We start from the raw sequence: 5956 nt of genomic DNA, 5'->3' as shown, positions 1-5956 counted from the left end.
CATTTATTGGCAACCTGCAATATAAGAAATATTTTATCTGATTTAATACTCATGCAACTCTACTTAGTAGATATTATCATTCTCATTTCCACAGATGAGGAAACTGAACTAGAATAAGTAGAGAGTTGGAGAAGGGCTGCAGAAACCAAATGCCCAGCCTTCCTGCCCACCTCCCTGCTGCTCTGCTCCTCCCAAAAAGGAATGCCTTGGTAGACAGAGATGTGGCTGTTTACATTCCTCCCTGTTCCTCAGTTAGTCCTTGAAGGCATCATTGGGGGTCCTACCTCTTGGTCAAATTTCTAGTCTTTTAGGAGTGTTGTTGCTGCCTGAGAAATTATCATATAAAAGTGGTTTTCAAAAATTACACTATCAAGAACTACCCTCCCCTGCTTTCATGAATTGCACATGGCCCTCCTTCCCAACCCCTTTTTTGAATCTCTCAGAGTCTAGGATGGTACTGCCAGAATCCTGGTGGTAAAACATCATGTATAGTTTGAAGCAATTCCCACTTTTCCTTTGCCCTTCCCTCTTCCCTCTCTCCATACCCTTTTTCTTCTTCCTTTCTCTTTGCAGATTCTTTCCTATCCCTACCCCCGTTTTTTCCTCTCTCCTTTAAGGCAAATCAGATTAGGTGGATTAATTTAAAAAGCTCCTCAGATGTTTCCATTTCCTTTTTCCCTTCGTCACTAACTCCCATGACCTTCTGAGCCCCCTTCTCCAAATATGAGAAATATGTTATTGTCAGTGCAGTTATTTTAACACAGTTTCTGATTCTAATTATATTGTTTCATATATACGTTTTGCAAAAATAAAAGACATATCTAGGGCTCTCATACTATGAGAACTTTTTAAATTTTAAGGTAGCTCATTTGTAGAGAAGGGTTTTCTGCTCTAGAATATTGTTTTTCTGAATAATGGATTTTTTTTTTTTTTTTTTGCTGGAGTAAGGAATTATACTTGACAAAGCTAAAGAACAAAATAGAAAAGACCAAGAAACAAATGATCATAATTCCTACTTCTGTGCAAACCCTACATTTTCCAGGTTTATATCAAAGCTCTGATTTTGCTCCACAATTACATTATACTGCTCAGGCTACATATTAAACTTACTTGGGGAGCTTAAAACAAAACTAGACTCACATATATTCTTGGATAACTCCACAGGGTAAATTTAATAAGTCTGGAGTTTTAGGGTATAGGGAATCAGATTATTTTTTAAAAGTGCTTTTCCAACTCTCTGTAGAGAGGTTCCAATTTTAAAATTTCTAAGTTGTCATGGAAAAATTACAATGAAAGTCAATTACTATGAAAATGAAAAATAAAAAACAAAGACATCCAAAATACAAACCCAAATTATTAGATACAACAGACATAAGATTGAAAATATAACACAGGGAAAAAGAAAGCCATTACAAAAACTGTACACATAGTTGAGTGAAAGTACATATAACTAATTGATATAGAGATCAAAATTATGCTCATAACTTTTATCATTCCTTAATCATAACAAAATGGAGTTATTAGTGAAATAGCAATTTCACATATTAAAAATCTCTATGTGGGAAAAAACCTAAAGGACTTTGAGTATGGTGATCACTTTTTAGATATGACACCAAAGGCATGATCTATGAAAGAAATAGTTGATAAGCTGGACTTTATTAAAATCTAAATGTATGCTCTGTGAAAGACAATGTCGAAGAAATGAAAAGGTGAGCACAGACTGGGAGAAAATATTTGCAAAAGACTCATCTGATAAAGGATGTTATGCAAAATATATAAAGAACTCTTAAATTTCAATAAGAAAATAACTCAATTAAAAAGTAGGCCAGAAGATCTTAATGACACTCACCAAAGATGATATATAAGTGGTGAACAACATATGAAAAGGTGCTCCACATCATATGTCATCATGGGAATGCAAATTGAAAGAATAATGAGACACCACTACACATCTATTAGAACGGCCAAAAAATGGAACACTGACAGCATCAAATGCTGGCAAGGATGTGAAGCAACAAGAATTTCTTATTCATTTCTGGTGGGAATAAAAAATGGTACAGCTACTTTTGGAGATAATTTGGCAGTTTCTTAAAAATCTGAACATACTCTTAATATACAATCTGGCAAGCACACTCCTTGTTATAATATTTACCCAAAAGTGTTGAAAACTTAAGTCCACAGAAAAACCTACACACAAATGCTTATAGCAGCTTCATTTATAATTTCTAAAACTTAGAAGCAACCAAGATGTCCTTTAGTTGATTAGATAAACTGTGACACATCCATACAATGGAATATTATTCAGCACTAAAAAGAAATGTGCTATCAAATCATGAAAAGACAAGGAGAAACCCTAAATGCACATTACTAAATGAAATAAGCCAATCTGAAAAGGCTATACACTGTATAATTCCAACTACATGACATTCTAGAAAAGGCAAAACTATAGAGACAGTAAAAAGATCAGTAGTTGCCAGGGTGGAGAGGTTGGGGGCATGAATAGGTAGAGCACGAAGGGTGTTTAAGGCAGTGAAAATACTTTTTATGATACTGTAATGGATACATGTCATTACACATTTGTCCAAACCCATAGAATGTACAACACCTAATGTAAACTATGGACTTTGGGTGATTATGATGTGTTGATGCAGGTTCATAAATTGTAACAAACTTACCATTCTGGATGTTGTCTGCTGAAGCTGCCACTGAAGCCACTGCTGCTGCTGCCACCAAGTCTGAGCAAGCGGGGCCATGATGGAGACCATGGCAAGCCTGGGGAAAGACAATTATCAAATGAAGAGCTGTAAGAACAATGCCCTAAACCCTGAGGAAATGAGGTGAAGAAGAGAGGAAGAGGGCATTCAGCTCCGGAAGCAGAAGTGCAAGCAATAACTTTTTAAACAGAGAAAAGTGGGGCTGATTAATGAACAAGCTACCACACTCAATAGTCTCTTCATGGACTCCTACCTGAGTTCTACCGCTGGGGAGAGTGTGATCACAAGAGAGATGGTGGAGATGCTCTTTTCTGATGATTCTGACCTGCAGTTGGCAACCACATAGAAATTTTGGAAACTGCTCTCCATATAGCCTAGTCCTCCAATAGATAAAGATATCAATAATCCAAGAGTGGAGGATCGGTTTGTGGAGTTTTTGTAGAGGAACGAGAATTGTACATTATAGTTTGAAGCTGCCTGGGCTCTAACAAACATTGCCTCTGGCACCTCTCAGCAGACCAAAATTGTCATTGAAGCAGAGGCCCATTTTTATAGAGCTGCTTAACTCAGACTTTGAGGATGTGCAGGAACAGACATTCTGGGCACTGGGAAACAGGTGGATACAGCTCCATTTGCAGACATTACATCTTGAACTGTTCCATTCTTAATCCTTTGTTAATACTCCTTACCAAGTTCACATGACTGACAATGACACGGAATGCAGTCTGGGCCCTGTCAAACCTCTGCCAAGGGAAGAACTCACCCCCAGAATTTGCCAAGGTCTCTCATTTGCCGGTATTGTCTCAGCTACTCTTCAGCAGCGACTCAGACTTGCTGGAAGATGCTTGCTGGGCCCTCTCTTATCTGTCTGATGGCTCCAATAAGAAAATCCAGGTGGTCATAGACTCTAGAGTCTGCTAGAGATTGGTAGAGCTGCTGATGCACAATTATAAGGTGGCTTCCCCTGCCCTGAGAGCTGTGGGTAACACCATCACCAGGGATGACATCCAGACCCAGGTCATTCTGAACTGTTCAGCCCTCTCTTGCCTCCTCCATTTGTTGAGCAGCCCCAAGGAGTCAATCCAGAAGGAAACTTACTGAACCATTTCAAATATCATCACTGGAAACAGGGCTTAAATACAGGCTATTATAAATGCAAATGTCTTTCCTGTGTTGATTGAAATCCTTCAGAAAGCAGAGTTCCATACAAGAAAAGAGGCAGCCTGGGCCATCGTCAATGCCACATCAGGAGGAACCCCTGAGCAGATCAGGTACCTGGTCTCACTGGGCTGCATCAAACCCCTGTGTGATTTGCTGACTGTAATGGGTTCAAAGATTCTGCAAGTGGACCTCAGTGAACTGGAGAACATCCTGCAGCTTGGAGAACAAGAAGGTACGCACAGTGGCTCAGGGGTTAATCCCTTCTGTGGCCTCATTGAGAAAGCCTATGACTTGGATAAAACTGAATTTCTCCAGAGCCATGAGAACCAGGAGATCTGCCAGAAGGCCTTTGATCTCATTGAGCACTACTTTGGTGTAGGAGATGATGTTAGTAGCCCGGCTCCCCAAGTGGGTGAAACTCAACAGCAGTTCATCTTCCAGCAGCCTGAGGCCCTGGTGGAGGGTTTCCAGCTATTATGTAATATCTGCCTCTGGGAAGGGAGGGAATGGGAAGCACCACCAACCAGCAGAAGAGCAGCCCTCTGGTGGGTGGGAAACCAGCTCTCCCACCATCAGCCACCACACACCTCTGCTGCCCTGGAGACTGTGCCCTTGACCTGCTCCGCCCCTTCCCTGGAGGGCGCACCCTCTGGACAGACAGAACCATTTGAGGTTCACATTTGGGTTTCGTGACAAGGGGATGTGTTGGGTTTTTATTCCGCACGCTATATTTTGGCTGCAAACGTCTTTAACCCAGGAGCCCATGGGTAGACAAAGGAGGACGAAGGTAATCAATTTGTACCTTTTTAAATTTTTCATTTTTGTTTTTTTCTTTAGCAGTGGCTTCCTTTTTTTTATCCTTCCCAGTCCTCTGCCCTGGTCTGTATAACTCCTATGGAATATTCCAGAGGTGGGAAGTATGAGGGGAAGGGAGAAATCCAAAATGAAGTGTTCTCGTTCTGACAGAATATTAATCTTTTATGCTTGGGGGAAAAAACAAACAAAAAAACCCCTTACCATTCTGGTGGGGGATGTTGATAATAGGACAGACTGTGCACATAGGGAGTAGGAGGTACCTGGGAAATTTATGTACTTTCGTCTCCATTTTGTGCGAACTTAAGACTCCTCTTAGATTGAAAAAATAAAGTCTTTAAACAAACAAACAACCTATATGCACACATTGAATATATCAGTGTCAAAAATTTTAATGTGGCAATCCTTTTCATACTTTTTAATTTTACCTAATTTAAGTTGGATTTCAATAGTATTCTTTGCATGAACTAATATATCTATCCACTGTTTCTGTTTTGTTTTAATAATGTAGTAGAAAAATGAGTCTCACATAGGTGCACTGACAGGAACAGAAGAAGAGAATTTAAAATTCTCATCGATTTCTGAATGTTAATTTTTTTTGTTTTATAAAACATAATGCTGTATTTTCAAAATTTAATGTCACCTTTTTACCAGCAGCCAGTTCCTATAAGTTCTCCTATTAAATTATATTTTGAAGAAAGAAATGGATTCTGGATTCATGAACTCTGGTTGTGTGAATCTTCCTTTGATAGGAAATAAAATTCAAACATTCCATCAAATTTTAAGATGCTTAGTGATAACTTTTTACAGATTGCTATATAAAGATCATCGCCCACTTTAATGATAATTGCTAAATTATAGAGTGAGTATTATAGAGTGTCTTGTTTTAGTTTTCTATTGCTACCAAAACAAATTACCACAAATTAGAGTCTTAAAATAACATTCAGTTACTATCTCACAGTTCTTTAGGTCATAAATCCAAGCTGGCTCAGCTGGATTCTCTGCTCAGTGTCTCACAAGATTGAAATCAAGATTGCAGCTGGGAGAAAATATTTGCAAACCACAATCTGATAAGTGGTTAATATCCAAAATATATAAACCACAATCTGATAAGGGGTTAATATCCAAAATATATTAGTAACTCAAACAACACAACAGCAAAAAAAAAAAAAAAAAAAAAGACCCAATTAAAAAAGAGCAAAGGACCTGAATAGACATTTCTCAAAAGAAGACATACAAATGGACAATAGGTATATGAAAAGGTGCTC

The 5956-nt window shown here is 38.6% G+C and overlaps 1 pseudogene; it reads left to right on the top strand.

Annotated features, from left to right (window-relative positions):
* The first annotated feature begins 2754 nt into the window (after positions 1–2754).
* Positions 2755–4568, top strand: LOC138398050 (importin subunit alpha-7 pseudogene; annotated as a pseudogene).
* The last annotated feature ends 1388 nt before the right edge of the window (positions 4569–5956 follow it).

Source organism: Eulemur rufifrons, chromosome 17, assembly GCF_041146395.1.
Source record: "Eulemur rufifrons isolate Redbay chromosome 17, OSU_ERuf_1, whole genome shotgun sequence".
NCBI lineage: Eukaryota > Metazoa > Chordata > Mammalia > Primates > Lemuridae > Eulemur > Eulemur rufifrons.
The sequence above is the reverse complement of the archived record's forward strand: the minus strand, read 5'-3'. Positions and strand labels throughout refer to the sequence as shown.